The sequence below is a fragment of the Salmo salar genome, chromosome ssa16 (assembly GCF_905237065.1).
Source record: "Salmo salar chromosome ssa16, Ssal_v3.1, whole genome shotgun sequence".
NCBI lineage: Eukaryota > Metazoa > Chordata > Actinopteri > Salmoniformes > Salmonidae > Salmo > Salmo salar.
The window spans coordinates 3,613,307-3,619,233 of NC_059457.1; the positions used below are offsets into that span (position 1 = coordinate 3,613,307).

The following is a 5,927-nucleotide window of genomic DNA, read 5'->3' on the forward strand; positions in this document are numbered from 1 at the left end:
ACCAATGTGTTCTCACTCAGCTCCCAATGGTAAAATAAAGGGACATCAACACTCACTGGAGTCTAGTGTGCAGAGCTCCTCATGCTTCTAGCCAGCCCCCCCCCCAGAAGTTATGTAGCAAGCTAAGGTGACAACAATGCCTTTCCCACTTGCTTTGAAATTTCAAAATCATAGTGTAAACAACTTTAAAGCCTAGGATAAGATGACCCAACTTTAAGGGACTGGGACCTCCCGAACCCCCACAGATCCTCAGGCCTGGGGAGAGACAGAGGAGATGGACTAAGTAAATACAACATTTGGGATCCATACCAAGGGGCAAGTAGGTTCACTCCATCTGTGGTTCAGGAAGGTGACACCATCATTATCACATGAAGCCTATGGGAAGGCAACGTCTGTATAAGAGACCAACAGACAATCTAAACAGGCTCTATCCACAGACTTATCATTCAGATGGTGACATTTTGAAAGAAAGTGAGAAGAGGAGAGACAGCGAATTGCTACATTGAAATCATTGTGAATGCCCAGCACTGTATGAATGGTGATCTTCATCTTCATCGATCGTGGAGGACAGAGGTTTCAGAAATTATAGCAATAGTCTAAATCCAATGTACACCATTCCAAGCAGGAAAACCCTTTCAAAATCACTAACTCCACAACTTCACGAGAGCACACAGGCTTCAGTGCGGGAAAGAGTCCAAAAAGCTACTGCGGTTTGACTTACCACTGACTGCTGGACAACAAGGGTAACCACTTCTTACATGTAGGTAACATGTCACTTCATTGAAGATTTGTCTATGTCTAGCTGTCTTCTGGACTTTTAGATCAGCAACAGACACACCTCAGAGTACTTGGCAGAGGAGTGGCAAGTAGATGGAAAAGTGGTCTGTTGTGTTAGCGACAATGCAGCTAACATAACCAAAGCCATGAAAATGTTCAAATGGAACCACATCCATGTCTTGCCCACACAATCAACCTGATTGTAAGAGATGCTCTGAAGATGATGAAGCCCACTGTGGACAAAGTGAAAGCAGCTATGGAATACTTCCACAGGAGCACAGTAGGTGCTGAAAAACTAAAGTCTATGCAACGCCAGATGGGGATGCCTGAGCTGAGGCCTAAACAAGACTGCACTACAAGGTGAAATTCAACATGTTATATGTTGAAGCGGTTTCTTGAGTCAAAGGGTGCCATCATCTCTACCCTGGCCATTGTCAATGCACCTGTTGATGTTCTGACCCAAGAGGAATGGGAGGTGGTGATGTGCAGAGTCCTGGAACCCTTTGAGTAGGTCACTGTGGATCCGTGGAGAGAGGTACTGTAAACAGCTATTACTAAATCATTATTCAATCCAGTATTATATATGTATATGAGCAGTAGATGGGAATGTAGTATCAGTAGACAAAACATGAATCTGAACTAATAAGTTACTGTTCTCTCTTTTCAGCTATGTAACAGCATCAAACATTATACTCCTGTGTAAGGGTTTGCAGCGAATCACAGCCAGCCACCAGAGAGAAGCAAATGTAACCACAGGACATGTGACAGAGCTGATGGACACCCTATGTTCATCAATGGACAGAAAGTTCCACAGAATGGACTATAATCACGTGCTATCAGAAACCGCTGCACTTGACCCCAGGTTTAAGAAGTTAGCCTTCAGTGATGCCAGAGTGATTGATGAGGCTCTTCAATGAATAACCTCAGCAGCAGGGAGGGACAGCCCCAGCAGTCAGCTGGCTCAGGCACCAGGGCAATAGGAAGAAGAGGGATCAGATGAAGCAGAAGCACCAGCAGTAGTGCCACAAACATCTGCTGTTTGGATGCAGTTTGACGAAAGAGCAACTGGGGATGGAGCACGAAGGAATCCCTCAGCAGATGCCATTTAGAAATAGAAAGAATAAATCAAATCAATTCCTGCCACAACAGCATTGTGAACATAAAACAAAGCACTGTCAAGGACCAAGATATGCATTTCCTTCCAATGCCAGTGAGGGCCTTAGATTCAGGTGTATTGGAGAAGTAGAGTACCCGGAAAATGAGCCATTGAGCAGGAGTCAGAGAAGAGTGTTACAGGAGTTGCACAGGATGGGTAAGGATGGTAGGTCACACGTCCAAGCACTCCAACAGTAGATGTCAGTACTTATGGTAAAGGTATAGGATTAAAGGTCTGTAATTATTCTCAGCAAGTTTACATTTTCAAAATGGTACAGTAAAAATGCTTTTAATCCATAACATAGATAGATGAGTAGTTGTTCTCTATTAAAGCTGCAATATGTAACTGTTTGTGTGTCCCAATCAAATCCACATAGAAATGTGCGCCATTCTCACTAAAAGCAAGTCTAAGAAGCGGTAGATATGTTCTACGTGCGCTATTTCTATGCTTCCCGTTCTTAAGTTTCGTTTTCTCACATTTTCTTTCGGTTTTGTACACCAGCTTCAAAAAGCTGAAAATATATTTCACAGCGGTTTAGATGGTACTATGATTATGAGCAATGGAAACGGGGAGAACAGGCCATGGCTCGGATAGCGAGGTCCCTGATGTTCTTCTTGGCCTTCCTGCGACACCTGATGTTGTAGGTGTCCTGGAAGCCAGGCAGTGTGCACCCAATGGTGCGTTCAGCACCAAGGCTGTTACTCTGTGGGTAAAAAGACAGGGGACAAATAAAGCTGGTGTTGTGTGCATGTGTACTTACCTCACTAGAGGTCTTCATTCAAACTCAGTGAACATTTGGAAGAATGGGGCAAGGTAGGGATTGAGAACAAACAGCTGGCTTCCTCTGGGCCATCTTGTCATGCACCTTGTTCCATCTTCAGGATTCATCATCTTGGGTTGATTCGAACCTACAGCATATATCCAATATAGTTTATGAAATCAATTGTGGCATTGAATAAATCGGGAAGGATACCTAGTCAGTTGTACAACTGAATATCTTCCACATTTAACTCAACCCTTCTGAATCAGAGAGGTGTGGGGGGGCTGCCTTAAATCGACATCCACAGCACCTTGTCTTCGACACACGGGGAACAGCGGTTTACCCGCCTTGCTCAGGGGCAGAACAACAGATTTTTACTTTGTCAGCTCAGGGATTCGATCCACCAACTTTCCATTACCGGGCGATTTGTGGTATATGGCCAATATGTATGTGTATTTTCAAAATGGTACATATTTGAAACAATATGTTAAACTTTCAATAACTCTCCAATATGGGATATGTATAACTTATGGAATATGAGATGAAACTCAGTAATTACTTGTATTGGCAATCTATTTGAATTAGTTCTTCAATTAAAAGCATGACCATTCCGAAATTATACATTATCATATTTGGCAACAGGTTATCAAATCATGACTTTATAATCACAATATATTATTTTATTCAGATCTATGCCCTTATAAAGTGCTTAGATGTTGCTTTGCTGCAAGTCTGTATTTCTGACATGTTTCATGAGATCCCAAATGCAATAATAGTGATGTGGAATCTAAATCACTGAATAGGGTCTTCCCGAACTACTGCATGGGGAGGCATGTCTCTGTTTGTGATGCGTGTTGCTACCGAAACCGAAACAAAAACAGTGTGAATAAAGTCAATACAACTTGTTTCACTTTTTGAATGAAATGGTTATGAACATATCACATCATCCTCACACAATTCACTGGCAACACTACATATGTTTAGAAGAGGTTCATCGATAGGAGCGTCTATCCCTGTCAAGCATATTCCGCGAGATACCATATGTACATTCCATGTGCGCACGCAAATTCTACAGTGCAGATTGCTTGACCGCAGTGTCATTATACTGTGCCAGGCGTTAAGACTAAAAACCGTTATAAATTGCCTTGTCATTTCAATCACAGCCCACCATTCACTCACTCACGCACTCACTCACCCAGCAACAGCCAGCAGCAGGTCACAGTGAAATATATCACATTTTAAGAGAAATGCCATGGTGGCCGCAGGCGCAATTTTTAGGTAGCTCTAAAACCCGCAACCCTGGACCAAAACATTTCCACAGTAGCCCAATGCTAGAAAACGGTCAACATGGCAACCATGAACTGTGGACAAGCAGAACGGCAATCTTGAGGTAGCAACAGTTTCACATCGACTTTGGAAATGCATTCAGTCAATTCCCAGTACTGACACCCCAGGCACAAATCTTCTTGGTCCCTGTCCAAATATTCGTACCAGCCAATGGACATGGGTTATGGATTCTTAGAAAGGGTTGGACGTAAAGGAACCAATGGTCGAGCGATCTCGCTAGATGAACCTACAACTTCTTGTTGGAACTTTAAATACGTTGTGACGCTCTTCTCGGGCACATTTAAATTAGAACCGTGTGGCGCAACCCCAACTATTTAAGGACACGCTAAATCCTAGGATTTATTTACACCTCTTGTTGAATTTGGGGAAAACAATGTCAAACGTCCTGCTATTAAGCAGCGCCATGGAGAGGTTGTCAACACCGATGACCTTTCCTCTCCACGCACGTACGGGCATCTGTCGTAATCTTTTTGGGCCGGTGGATCACGACGAACTGAACCGGGATATGAAATCCAAGATGCGGGAGATTTCGTATAGGGACCAGCGGAAATGGAACTTTAATTTCGAGACCGAAGTACCACTGTCTGGGGACTATGTGTGGGAGGAAACCCCGGTGGATACGAGCCCTGTTTTCTACCAGGACTCTGTACTGGTCGGGAGGGCGAGGATTGTTGTAACACCGGTCAATGTGAAGCCAGACGTTGACATTATCCTACTGGACTCCTCTTCTCGGGATGTATCGCCTCATTGTGATGACCGCTTGACCAGCTCCAAAAGTAACACTCCACGCCTCACCGAAGTCAACCAGGAGATCTGCGCAGTGAAGCTGAACTAGGGGAAGCCTACTCGCAAACAAGTCCAGTGTGTTCGATGCAAAATAACTACTACTACTGATACGACAACGACACTTGCTACAGGTAGGCTTAAATATCTGTAGGCTAAGCCTAGGGTGTTTTACGCATTGATGCTGAATCTCGAGATATATTTGGTTAAGTGATGTAGTCATTTTCATGTGTTGTCCGGTCAGTGGGCTAATATTTGGCCACCCGGGCCATGCTGTGAGTTCTTGGATTTAAATGTTACTTTTTTCCCCCCAGACTTCTACGTGAAACGAAAACGGATGACGACCGAAACGAAGCTAAATGAAAGCATTTGCCACCATCCTTCGTCTCAATGTCATGTAGAACAAACTCCACGGAAGAGAATTCGTTGAAGGTATGTAGCTATAGTTTATAGTTCAATATGGCTACAAGGCATTTGACCATTGGCCGTTTTACATATGGACACAATAGTTACTTGTGCGTAATTGCGCATACATTGTGGGGTTATTTTATTCCCGATAAGCATTCGAAGGGAAAGCATAACTAAAACACTATTACACACTTTAACTGGTCGAGGAAGCTGATAGTGAGTTTAGCTCGTAGTAAATTTGTGATTGGGTAGGGAAATCTGCGTCACTGTGACCGGAAAGGCTCAGGCAAATGGTGACCCCTGCTGAGGTTGCAACTCAGAATATATTTTGAGAGATCTGATACATGGTTTTTGTCGTTCATGTCTATACAATTTTGGATTTCGGTTAACAAACACTTTTTTTGTTAATATTTCCAGGCGTTTGAACAATCCTTTCCCCTATAACCCTACCTTCCGACTTGAAGACAAGACTGAAAACAAGGGAAGGAGAACACTCCTGCTCGACCATTCATTGGCTTGGTGTGTCTGAGTGGACCTACAGTATATAGAAAGTAGCCGACACTCCATGGGGTCTCAAGATTGAATGATCGGGAGAGAGAATTCGCAGAAAGACTCAAACAAAATGTAGCATTCATGGTTGCTTTGCATACAGCCACCTGACAGTGTTAAATGTGCAATCCTAAACTATTTTAAATT

The 5,927-nt window shown here is 43.4% G+C and overlaps 1 pseudogene; it reads left to right on the forward strand.

Moving 5' to 3' along the window:
- Positions 1 to 3,815: 3,815 nt before the first annotated feature.
- LOC106573050 (cyclin-dependent kinase inhibitor 1B-like) lies at positions 3,816 to 5,696 on the forward strand (annotated as a pseudogene).
- Positions 5,697 to 5,927: the final 231 nt, after the last annotated feature.